Source organism: Coregonus clupeaformis, chromosome 13, assembly GCF_020615455.1.
Source record: "Coregonus clupeaformis isolate EN_2021a chromosome 13, ASM2061545v1, whole genome shotgun sequence".
In the NCBI taxonomy this organism is placed as follows: domain Eukaryota; kingdom Metazoa; phylum Chordata; class Actinopteri; order Salmoniformes; family Salmonidae; genus Coregonus; species Coregonus clupeaformis.
This window is the reverse complement of record NC_059204.1, coordinates 10,253,766-10,265,000: the sequence shown is the minus strand read 5'-3', so window position 1 is coordinate 10,265,000 and position 11,235 is coordinate 10,253,766.

Below are 11,235 nucleotides of genomic sequence, written 5' to 3'. Positions count from 1 at the left end.
GACTGGAGGGTAGCATAGGCTGAGATGAACTCTGCCTTGTTGGCCGCAGAACGGCAGTTCCAGAGGCTGCCGGAGACCTGGAACTCCACGTGGGTCGTGCGTGCAGGGACCACCAGGTTAGAGTGGCAGCAGCCACGTGGTGTGAGGCGTTTGTATAGCATGTGCGGAGAGGAAAGAACAGGGATAGACAGACACATAGTTGACAGGCTACAGAAAATGGCTACAATAATACAAAGGTGATCGTAATGAAATGAACTAAACATCTGGGAAAGCGAGAGAGCGGGGCCTCCCTCACTTACGTTTCACTGAAACACCCAAATATAACTCTCCCAACTTCCACCTCAGAAACTACAAATGTTGTAAACTGCAGCGGTTCAATGTTTTCTAGGAATAGACTAACTTAGTTTATTCAACTAGCTAACTTGGTACAGTATTCTTCCGTGAAAACCGTCCAGGGCACCGAATCCTATGACGCCACAGCCAACTAGCATGCCAGCCTCCAACAACACGGTTTAGCACCAATAATCGGCCACAACAAACCACCAGTGTGTCAACACGCCAAGCAGATCATTATTGTCTGTGTCTGACATTGTGTAAAGTTCTGGGTTAGTCCTGACAGCTTGAGCGAGTCCGTCGTCAACTAATTCAGCCAGTTAGTTAGCTAGAATAGTTAGCATACTAGCTAGCCATTGCTCTCTGCCAACGAAAAAAACCTCCTCCCACGGCACGAACACACAGAGAGAGCCAAGCTAACGTTAACTAGTCACCCATGTCCCGAATTCCCTTGAACGACTCTGGTTACCAGTATGTAAAACAAAACAAAAATGTAGGTTATAACTTACCCCTAGCAGCTACTGTTAGCCAGCCAAGTGCAAAGCTAGCCACTGAATCGACTCAGCCAGTTCGTGTCTGTTCGCTAGGTCGTTCCAGCTATTGTTTAGTTAGCTATCCAGGTAGCAACAAGCTAGCTACATTTCGAGCACAGTAGCTACTAACTACCTAACGCCAACGCTTCAGACAATGAGGTTAGAAAAACAGCTGAATGGTAGGCAGCTAGCTGGCATAATTACAGGTACTCTCAAGCGTGAAACAACTATACACAGTTGCTAATAGTTACCAGTAGCTACCCGCTAGCTACTCCAGGTAGTGGGTTAGCTAGCCTCATGCTTTACCATGCTCAGACGAATACAATACTTACCTACAATAATTACCTACAATTACCTACAATTACCTACAATAACCTACGATAACTACCTAGATAAACTACCTACAATACTTAACTTCAATCTAAATACATGGTTTAAGCTTTACTCGACACCATATAAGCCAAGCTTACCTCCCGCCAGAGAGAGACACAACCTCACCCGACGACTCTCACCTTTTTTTTGAAACTGCTATGATGAAACTGGCTCTCATGAGGTCCGCCACAGGAATGGAAGACCCATAGTTACCGCTGCTGCAGAGGATACATTCATTAGAGTTACCAGCCTCAGAAATTGCAGCCCAAATAAATGCTTCACAGAGTTCAAGTCACAGACACATCAACTGTTCAGAGGGGACAGTGTGAATCAGGCCTTCATGGTAGAATTGCTGCAAAGAAACCACTACTAAAGGACACCAATAAGAAGAAGAAACCTGCTTGGGCCAAGAAACACAAGCAATGGACATTAGACCGGTGGAAATGTGTCCTTTGGTCTGGAGTCCAAATGTGATATTTTTGGTTCCAACCGCTGTGTCTTTGTGAGACGAGGTGTGGGTGAACGGATGATCTCCGCATGTGTAGTTCCCACCATAAAGCATGGAGGGAGGAGGTGTTATGGTGTGGGGGTGCTTTGCTTGTGACACTGTCTGTGATTTATTTAGAATTCAAGGCACACTTAACCAGCATGGCTACCACAGCATTCTGCAGCTATACGCCATCCCATCTGGTTTGGGCTTAGTGGGACTATCATTTGTTTTTCAACAGGACAATGACCCAACACACCTCCAGGCTGTGTAAGGGCTATTTGACCAAGAAGGAGAGTGATGGAGTGCTGCATCAGAAGACCTGGCCTCCATAATCCCCCGACCTCAACCCAATTGAGATGGTTTGGGATGAGTCGGATGGCAGAGTGAAGGAAAAGCAGCCAACAAGTGCTCAGCATATGTGGGAACTCCTTCAAGACTGTTGGAAAAGCATTCCAGGGGATGCTGGCTGAGAGAATGCCAAGAGTGTGCAAATCTGTCATGATTCCATATGTGTTATTTCATAGTTTTGATGTCTTCATTATTATTCTACAATGTAGAAAATAGTAACAAAATGTATTTCTTGAATGAGTAAGTGTGTCCAAACTTTTGACTGGTACTGTGTATGTGTTTTAAAGTAGTCAAAAGTTTTGTATTTGGTCCCATATTCCCATATTCCTAGCACGCAATTATTATACCAAGCTTGTGACTCTACAAACTTGTTGGATGCATTTGCTGTTTGTTTTGGTTGTCTTTCAGATTATGTTGTGTCCAATAGAAATTAATGGTAAATAATGTAGTGTCATTTTGGAGTCACATTTATTGTAAATAAGAATATAATATGTTTCTAAACACTTCTAAATTAATGTGGATGCTACCATGATAATGGATAGTCCTGAATGAATTGTGAATAATGACGAGTGAGAAAGTTACAGGCACAAATATCATACCCCCCCCCAAAAAAATGCTAACCTCCCCTGTTTTTTTAATGGTGAGAGGTTAGCATGTCTTGGGGGTATGACACAAAACAATATGTCACTGTCCCAATACTTTTGGAGATTACTGTATATTACACTGAGCTATGTCAAAATAAACTCACATTTCAATGTCATGTTGAATTGCAGTCAGGTTACAAATAGACTGTAGTTAGTCAGTTGATCCCCTACCTCACATTCACATGGATGTAGTAGTAGTGGGGAAGGGGTAGTGTAGGTAGTTCATAATTAGGTTCGTAATTAGGAAATTATTAAAATAAAAAAACTCTGTAATTTACATACAGTGGGGGAAAAAAGTATTTAGTCAGCCACCAATTGTGCAAGTTCTCCCACTTAAAAAGATGAGAGAGGCCTGTAATTTTCATCATAGGTACACGGCAACTATGACAGACAAATTGAGATTTTTTTCTCAAGAAAATCACATTGTAGGATTTTTAATGAATTTATTTGCAAATTATGGTGGAAAATAAGTATTTGGTCACCTACAAACAAGCAAGATTTCTGGCTCTCACAGACCTGTAACTTCTTCTTTAAGAGGCTCCTCTGTCCTCCACACGTTACCTGTATTAATGGCGCCTGTTTGAACTTGTTATCAGTATAAAAGACACCTGTCCACAACCTCAAACAGTCACACTCCAAACTCCACTATGGCCAAGACCAAAGAGCTGTCAAAGGACACCAGAAACAAAATTGTAGACCTGCACCAGGCTGGGAAGACTGAATCTGCAATAGGTAAGCAGCTTGGTTTGAAGAAATCAACTGTGGGAGCAATTATTAGGAAATGGAAGACATACAAGACCACTGATAATCTCCCTCGATCTGGTTCTCCACGCAAGATCTCACCCCGTGGGGTCAAAATGATCACAAGAACGGTGAGCAAAAATCCCAGAACCACACGGGGGGACCTAGTGAATGACCTGCAGAGAGCTGTGACTAAAGTAACAAAGCCTACCATCAGTAACACACTACGCCGCCAGGGACTCAAATCCTGCATTGCCAGACGTGTCCCCCTGCTTAAGCCAGTACATGTCCAGGCCCGTCTGAAGTTTGCTAGAGTGCATTTGGATGATCCAGAAGAGGATTGGGAGAATATCACATTGTCAGATGAAACCAAAATATAACTTTTTGGTAAAAACTCAACTCGTCGTGTTTGGAGGACAAAGAATGCTGAATTGCATCCAAAGAACACCATACCTACTGTGAAGCATGGGGGTGGAAACATCATGCTTTGGGGCTGTTTTTCTGCAAAGGGACCAGGACGACTGATCCGTGTAAAGGAAAGAATGAATGGGGCCATGTATCGTGAGATTTTGAGTGAAAACCTCCTTCCATCAGCAAGGGCATTGAAGATGAAACGTGGCTGGGTCTTTCAGCATGACAATGATCCCAAACACACCGCCCTGGCAACGAAGGAGTGGCTTCGTAAGAAGCATTTCAAGGTCCTGGAGTGGCCTAGCCAGTCTCCAGATCTCAACCCCATAGAAAATCTTTGGAGGGAGTTGAAAGTCCGTGTTGCCCAGCGACAGCCCCAAAACATCACTGCTCTAGAGGAGATCTGCATGGAGGAATGGGCCAAAATACCAGCAACAGTGTGTGAAAACCTTGTGAAGACTTACAGAAAACGTTTGACCTGTGTCATTGCCAACAAAGGGTATATAACAAAGTATTGAGAAACTTTTGTTATTGACCAAATACTTATTTTCCACCATAATTTGCAAATAAATTCATAAAAAATCCTACAATGTGATTTTCTGGATTTTTTTTCTCATTTTGTCTGTCATAGTTGATGTGTACCTATGATGAAAATTACAGGCCTCTCTCATCTTTTTAAGTGGGAGAACTTGCACAATTGGTGGCTGACTAAATACTTTTTTCCCCCACTGTATATATATTTATTTAGACTTTTGTTACTTTCTTTACTTTCAGGCCCATGGGGAATGGGTGTTACACAATCACATCACAATGTGTATTTTCATTGTCTACACCTGCCTAAAAATGTGGCACAATCAGAATGTGGACAAGATCAGGACAAAGGACGGAAGTTAGAGCCAGGTATAAACGGGGCTTTAGTTACAGAATTACTTGCTTTTCTAAAGTCTACCAACCTTGCCAGCTGGCATGCCAGCTATGCTAACTACTCTAACATGATTGATAGCCTGAAATGGCTTCTTGGTAGCTAGTTATGAGTTTGGGTGATTGGGAACCTATCTGGGCTAACTAAAGCTAGCTTCATAAAATTGCTAGGTGGCTAGTAGTATTACAGAGAAACAACAAAAACATTAAAAATAATAATGATAATAAAAAAACTGGACAAATGTGAGGGGGCACAAGCCCCTTTACTCCCTATGGGCATGACCTCTGATTACATTGTCTTAAATAGAGAAATATCAATACAAAGTAACAATGTAAACATAAGCAACAACACAAGAAAACTCACACTCGTTGTATCATCAGTCAAATTGCATCAGTGGGCCTGATACTCTTCTTGGGCATGTCACTGAATGATCATTTTAAAAAGCACGTCACTGAATGAATATTGGACGTAAATCAAACTCAAATCTCCAAGAGTCCTGTGTCTGACAGGAAAAATACTATATTGACTCTTCAGTCCTCAGTGTGCTTTAGGTCTTCTTTCTTTGAGAGCCACTTAAGACATAGAGTTAAGAATAAGACACACCCCATGTTTCCCTTTAAGCCTCCCTTCCTCAACATCCAGTAATGTATTTCCCAAATCCACAGAGTAGATTTCAATACAACACAAATACGCTACCATCCATTCATACTGTACAATACTGTACTATGTGCCCAGGTGGGAGAGAGACAAACAAACTCTTCCACCTAAGAATAACTGCTGTTTTTACCTCAAAGGCATATTTAAATTCATGAGCAAAAAGAGCAAAAACAAAGCTCAGTGCAGGCACAGTATTTCCACAGTCTTTCTTATTAGAAAGAACAATGCAGCATCTGTCTGTGATGTGTTCTAGTAAACAGTGCACTACCTCCGTGGGTCATTATAATGGCTCTGGGAGAGAGCTGGAGGATATGTTGACACTAAAGGATGAATCTAGGAATCCAGTCTAGATTGGACGGTGGTATATGACAGTGTTATATGTACACACACAGTGGCCGGTGGCCTAAAGGAATCTGTAATTGAACTCAATGAGGCTGCGGGCCTCCTAACAAAGTGGGAGCGCTAATGTCTTGTCATAATTGCTTTGGGGAGCTTCGCGATCTGGCCTGAGTACATCTTCCCCCCTGGAACACCATGTTCTGTCTTTTTGCCAATGGCTTGTCAGCTTAATGAACGTGGCAAAGACCGTGGTTCATTCTAACAAGCCTGTTCACTGGACAGAAGTGTCTTGTTCTGCTAAAAAAGCCAATGAGACAAGAGTCCCCTGTATGTATACTGGATATAATGGCGCCGGAGGGGACGGCTGCCGTTTTACAGAATCCTGACCATCTGTGCTATTTTGTTAGTTTTGTTGCGTTGTTTATAACTTATTTTTTAACTTATTGTGTACATAATGTTGCTGCTACAGTCTCTTATGACCGAAAAAAAACTTCTGGACATCAGAACAGCGATTACTCACCTCGCACTGGACGAAGATTTTTCTTTAACGAATCCGACACGAAGGATATACTGCTTTCTCGGGAAGGAGCCCAAATCCCCATCATTTGCGTTAAGAAAAGAAGGAGGAAAATGTGGCGGAGGTCGGGCTGCCTTCTGAGAATTCGTAGGTGAGTGAGTAAACTTCCACTACCATTTGTTCTATTGGCAACGTGCAATCATTGGGGAAAAAAATTGATGATCTACAATCAAGAATATTCGACCAACGGGACAAACTGTAATATATTCTGTTTCACTGAGTCGTGGCTGAACGACGATACGGATAATATAGAGCTGGCGGGATTTTCCATGCATCGGCAGGACAGAGAAGCTACGTCTGGTAAGACGAGGGGCGCGGGGGTGTCTAGTTGTCAATAACAGCTGGTGCGCGATGTCTTATATTAAAGAAGTCTCGACGTATTGCTCACCTGAGATAGAGTACCTTATGATAAGCTGTAGACCACACTATCTACCAAGAGAGTTCTCATCTATATTATTCGTAGCCGTCTATTTACCACCACAAACTGATGCTGGCACTAAGACCACACTCAGCGAGCTGTATAAGGCCATAAGCAAACAAGAAAATGCTCATCCAGAAGCGGCGCTCCTAGTGGCCGGGGACTTGAATGCAGGCAAACTTAAATCCGTTTGACCTCATTTCTACCAGCATGTCACGTGCAACCAGAGGAAAAATAACTCTAGACCACCTTTACTCCACACACAAAGACGCATACAAAGCTCTCCCTCGCCCTCCAGTTGGCAAATCCGACCATAATTATATCCTCCTGATTCCTGCTTACAAGCAAAAACTAAAGCAGGAAGCACCAGTGACTCGGTCAACAAATAAGTGGTCAGATGACGCAGATGCTAAGCTACAGGACTGTTTTGCTAGCACAGACTGGAATATGTTCCGGGATTCTTCCAATGGCATTGAGGAGTACACCACATCAGTCACTGGCTTCATCAATAAGTGCATCGATGACGTCGTCCACAGTGACCTAACGTACATACCACAACCAGAAGCCATGGATTAGAGACAACATCCGCACTGAGCTAAAGGGTAGAGCTGCCGCTTTCAAGGAGCGGGACTCTAACCCGGATGCTTATAAGAAATCCCGCTATGCCCTCCGACAAACCATCAAACAGGCAAAGCATCAATACAGGACTAAGTTTGAATCATACTACACCGGTGCCGACGCTCGTCGGATAACATCCGCACTGAGCTAAAGGGTAGAGCTGCCGCTTTCAAGGAGCGGGACTCTAACCCGGATGCTTATAAGAAATCCCGCTATGCCCTCCGACAAACCATCAAACAGGCAAAGCATCAATACAGGACTAAGTTTGAATCATACTACACCGGTGCCGACGCTCGTCGGATGTGGCAGGGCTAGCAAACTATTACAGACTACAAAGGGAAGCACAGACGCGAGCTGTCAGTGACACGAGCCTAGCAGACAAGCTAAATTACTTCTATGCTCGCTTCGAGGCAAGCAACACTGAAGCATGCATGAGAGCATCAGCTGTTCTGGATGACTGTGTGATCACGCTCTCCGTAGCCGATGTGAGTAAGACCTTTAAACAGGTCAACATTCACAAGGCCGCAGGGCCAGGCGGATTACCAGGCAAGTGTCTTCACTGACATTTTCAACCTGTCCCTGACTGAGTCTGTAATACCAACATGTTTCAAGCAGACCGCCATAGTCCCTTTGCCCAAGAACACTAAGGTAACCTGCCTAAATGACTACCGACCCGTAGCACTCACATCTGTAACCATAAAGTGCTTTGAAAGCCTGGTCATTGCTCACATCAACAACATTATCCCATTATCCCAGAAACCCTAGACCCACTCCAATTTGCATACCGCCCCAACAGATCCACAGATGTAATCTCTATTGCATTCCACACTGCCCTTTCCCACCTGGACAAAATGAACACTATGTGAGTATGCTATTCATTGACTACAGGCTATTTTTTAATTTTGTAATTTATTTTTATTTCACCTATATTTAACCAGGTAAGCCAGTTGAGAACAAGTTGTCATTTAAAACTGCGACCTGGCCAAGATAAAGCAAAGCAGTGTGATAAAAACAACAACAACACAGAGTTACATATGGGATAAAACAATACATACAGTCAATAACACAATAGAAAATCTATATACAGTGTGTGCAAATGTAGTAAGTTATGGAGGTAAGGCAATAAATAGGCCATAGTGCAAAATAATTACAATTTAGTATTAACACTGGAATGATAGATGTGCAGAACATGATGTGCAAATAGAGATAATGGGGTGCAAATGAGCAAAATAAATAACAATATGTGGATGAGGTAGTTGGGTGGGCTAATTACAGATGGGCTGTGTACAGTTGCAGTGATCGGTAAGCTGCTCTGACAACTGATGCTTAAAGTTAGTGAGGGAGATAAGTGTCTCCAGCTTCAGAGATTTTTGCAGTTCGTTCCAGTCATTAGCAGCAGAGAACTGGAAGGACTGGCGGCCAAAGGAGGTGTTGGCTTTGGGGATGACAAGTGAGATATACCTGCTGGAGCGCATACTACGGGTGGGTGTTGCTATGGTGACCAATGAGCTAAGATAAGGCGGCGATTTGCCTAGCAGTGATTTATAGATGACCTGGAGCCAGTGGGTTTGGTGACAAATATGTAGTGAGGGCCAGCCAACGAGAACGTATAGGTCACAATGGGCACGACTCCATCATTAAGTTTGCCTATGACACAACAGTGGTAGGCCTGATCACCGACAACGATGAGACATCGTATAGGGAGGAGGTCAGAGACCTGGCCGTGTGGTGCCAGGATAACAACCTCTCCCTCAATGTGATCAAGACAAAGAAGATGATTGTGGACTACAGGAAAAAGAAGAGGACCGAGCACGCCCCCGCTCTCATCGACGGGGCTGTAGTGGAGCAGGTTGAATGCTTCAAGTTCCTTGGTGTCCACATCACCAACGAACTATCATGGTCCAAACACACCAAGACAGTCGTGAAGACGGCACGACAAAGCCTATTCCCCCTCAGGAGACTGAAAAGATTTGGCATGGGTCCTCAGATCCTCAAAAAGTTCTACAGCTGCACCATCGAGAGCATCCTGACTGGTTGTGTCACTGCCTGGTATGGCAACTGCTCGGCATCCGACCGCAAGGCACTACAGAGGGTAGTGCGTACGGCCCAGTACATCACTGGGGCCAAGTTTCCTGCCATCCAGGACCTCTATACCAGGCGGTGTCAGAGGAAGGCCCTAAAAATTGTCAGACTCCAGCCACCCTAGTCATAGACTGTTCTCTTTGCTACCGCACGGCAAGCAGTACCGGAGCGCCAAGTCTAGGTCCAAAAGGCTTCTTAACAGCTTCTACCTCCAAGCCATAAGACTCCTGAACAGCTAATCAAATTATTATCTATGCATGGTCACTTTAACTCTACCTACATTTACCTATTACCTCAATTACCTTGACTAACCTGTGCCCCCGCACATTGACTCTGTACCGGTACCCCCTGTATATAGCTTCGCTACTGTTGTTTTACTGCTGCTCTTTAATTATTTTGTATTTAAATTTTTTACTTATCTATTTTTAACTTAACACTTATTTTTCTTAAAACTGCATTGTTGGTTAAGGGCTTGTAAGTAAGCATTTCACTGTAAGGTCTACACCTGTTGTATTCGGCACGTGTGACAAATACAATTTGATTTGAAATGGTTGAAAGCGCAGTGATGGACATTTGGGTGACAACTAAACCAAAAATCTGACATTGTGTTTCCATTGGAATTTGGTTGTGTTTTAGATGGTTGAAAGCATAGCGATAACACATTGGAAATTATTTTTGAGTAGGTGAATATAAGTTTTAATCTCATTGATCAACGTCTCAACCAAATACTACCCAATTATGCACATTGAAATGACTTGGTGTGCCCAGAAGTTTAATAAACGGCATTGGCACTTGAATTGGAACCGGTGCTATGGTCAGATGACATGAAAATAGAGCTCTTTGGCCATGCACACCAGCGGTAGGTTTGGCGTTGAAAAACAGAAGCATATGCAGAAAAGTACCTCATACCTACAGTTAAATATGGTGGAGGATCTTTGATGTGGGGCTATTTTGCTTCCACTAGTCCTGGGGCCCTTGTTAATGTCAATGGCATCCTGAACTTTACCAAGTACCAGGACATTTTAGCCAAAAGCATGGTTGCCTCTGCCAGGAGGCTGACACTTGGCCGCAACATCAAGTGGATCTTCCAACAAGACAGTATCCCCAAGCACTAATCAGAATCCACAAAGAAATGGTTACTTGACCAAAAAATCTACATTTTGCATTAGCCATCTCAGTCTCCGAACTTGAACCTCATTGAATACCTGTGGTTTGAATAGAACCGGGCAGTCCATAAGAGCAGACGAAAGATATCAAGGATCTGGAAAGATTCTGAATGGAGGAATGGTCTAAGATCCCTCCCAACTTGTTCTCCAATCTCATAAAACATTTTAGAAAAAGGCAGCGTCGTCACTATTCTCGCAAAGGGAGCAAGAGTATTGAACACAGGGGTGCCAATAATTTAGATTTTTTTTTATTACAAAATCTCTCTTCCTGAGAAAGTTTATTAGTATAAATTAATATAATTTCCACATTGTTTTTGAGCATCCGAAATAACCTAGCTCAGTATTTATGTTATTTATTTTCTAGTCTTTTTTTTTGCTCATCTTTATCGAGGGTGCCAATAATTATGGGCCTGACCGTAACTCATTTGAGAATTTACAGTATGTACTGTATCTCTATATGAAATCTCCATTAAAATGTAGGTTCTAAGTGTGCGTGTCCAATAGTCCATTTAAATGGTCTTTACTACAGTGTTATATGCCGTCTGAACCACCAAAGGGCTTGTTCTTGTTTCCATTTGGAGTCA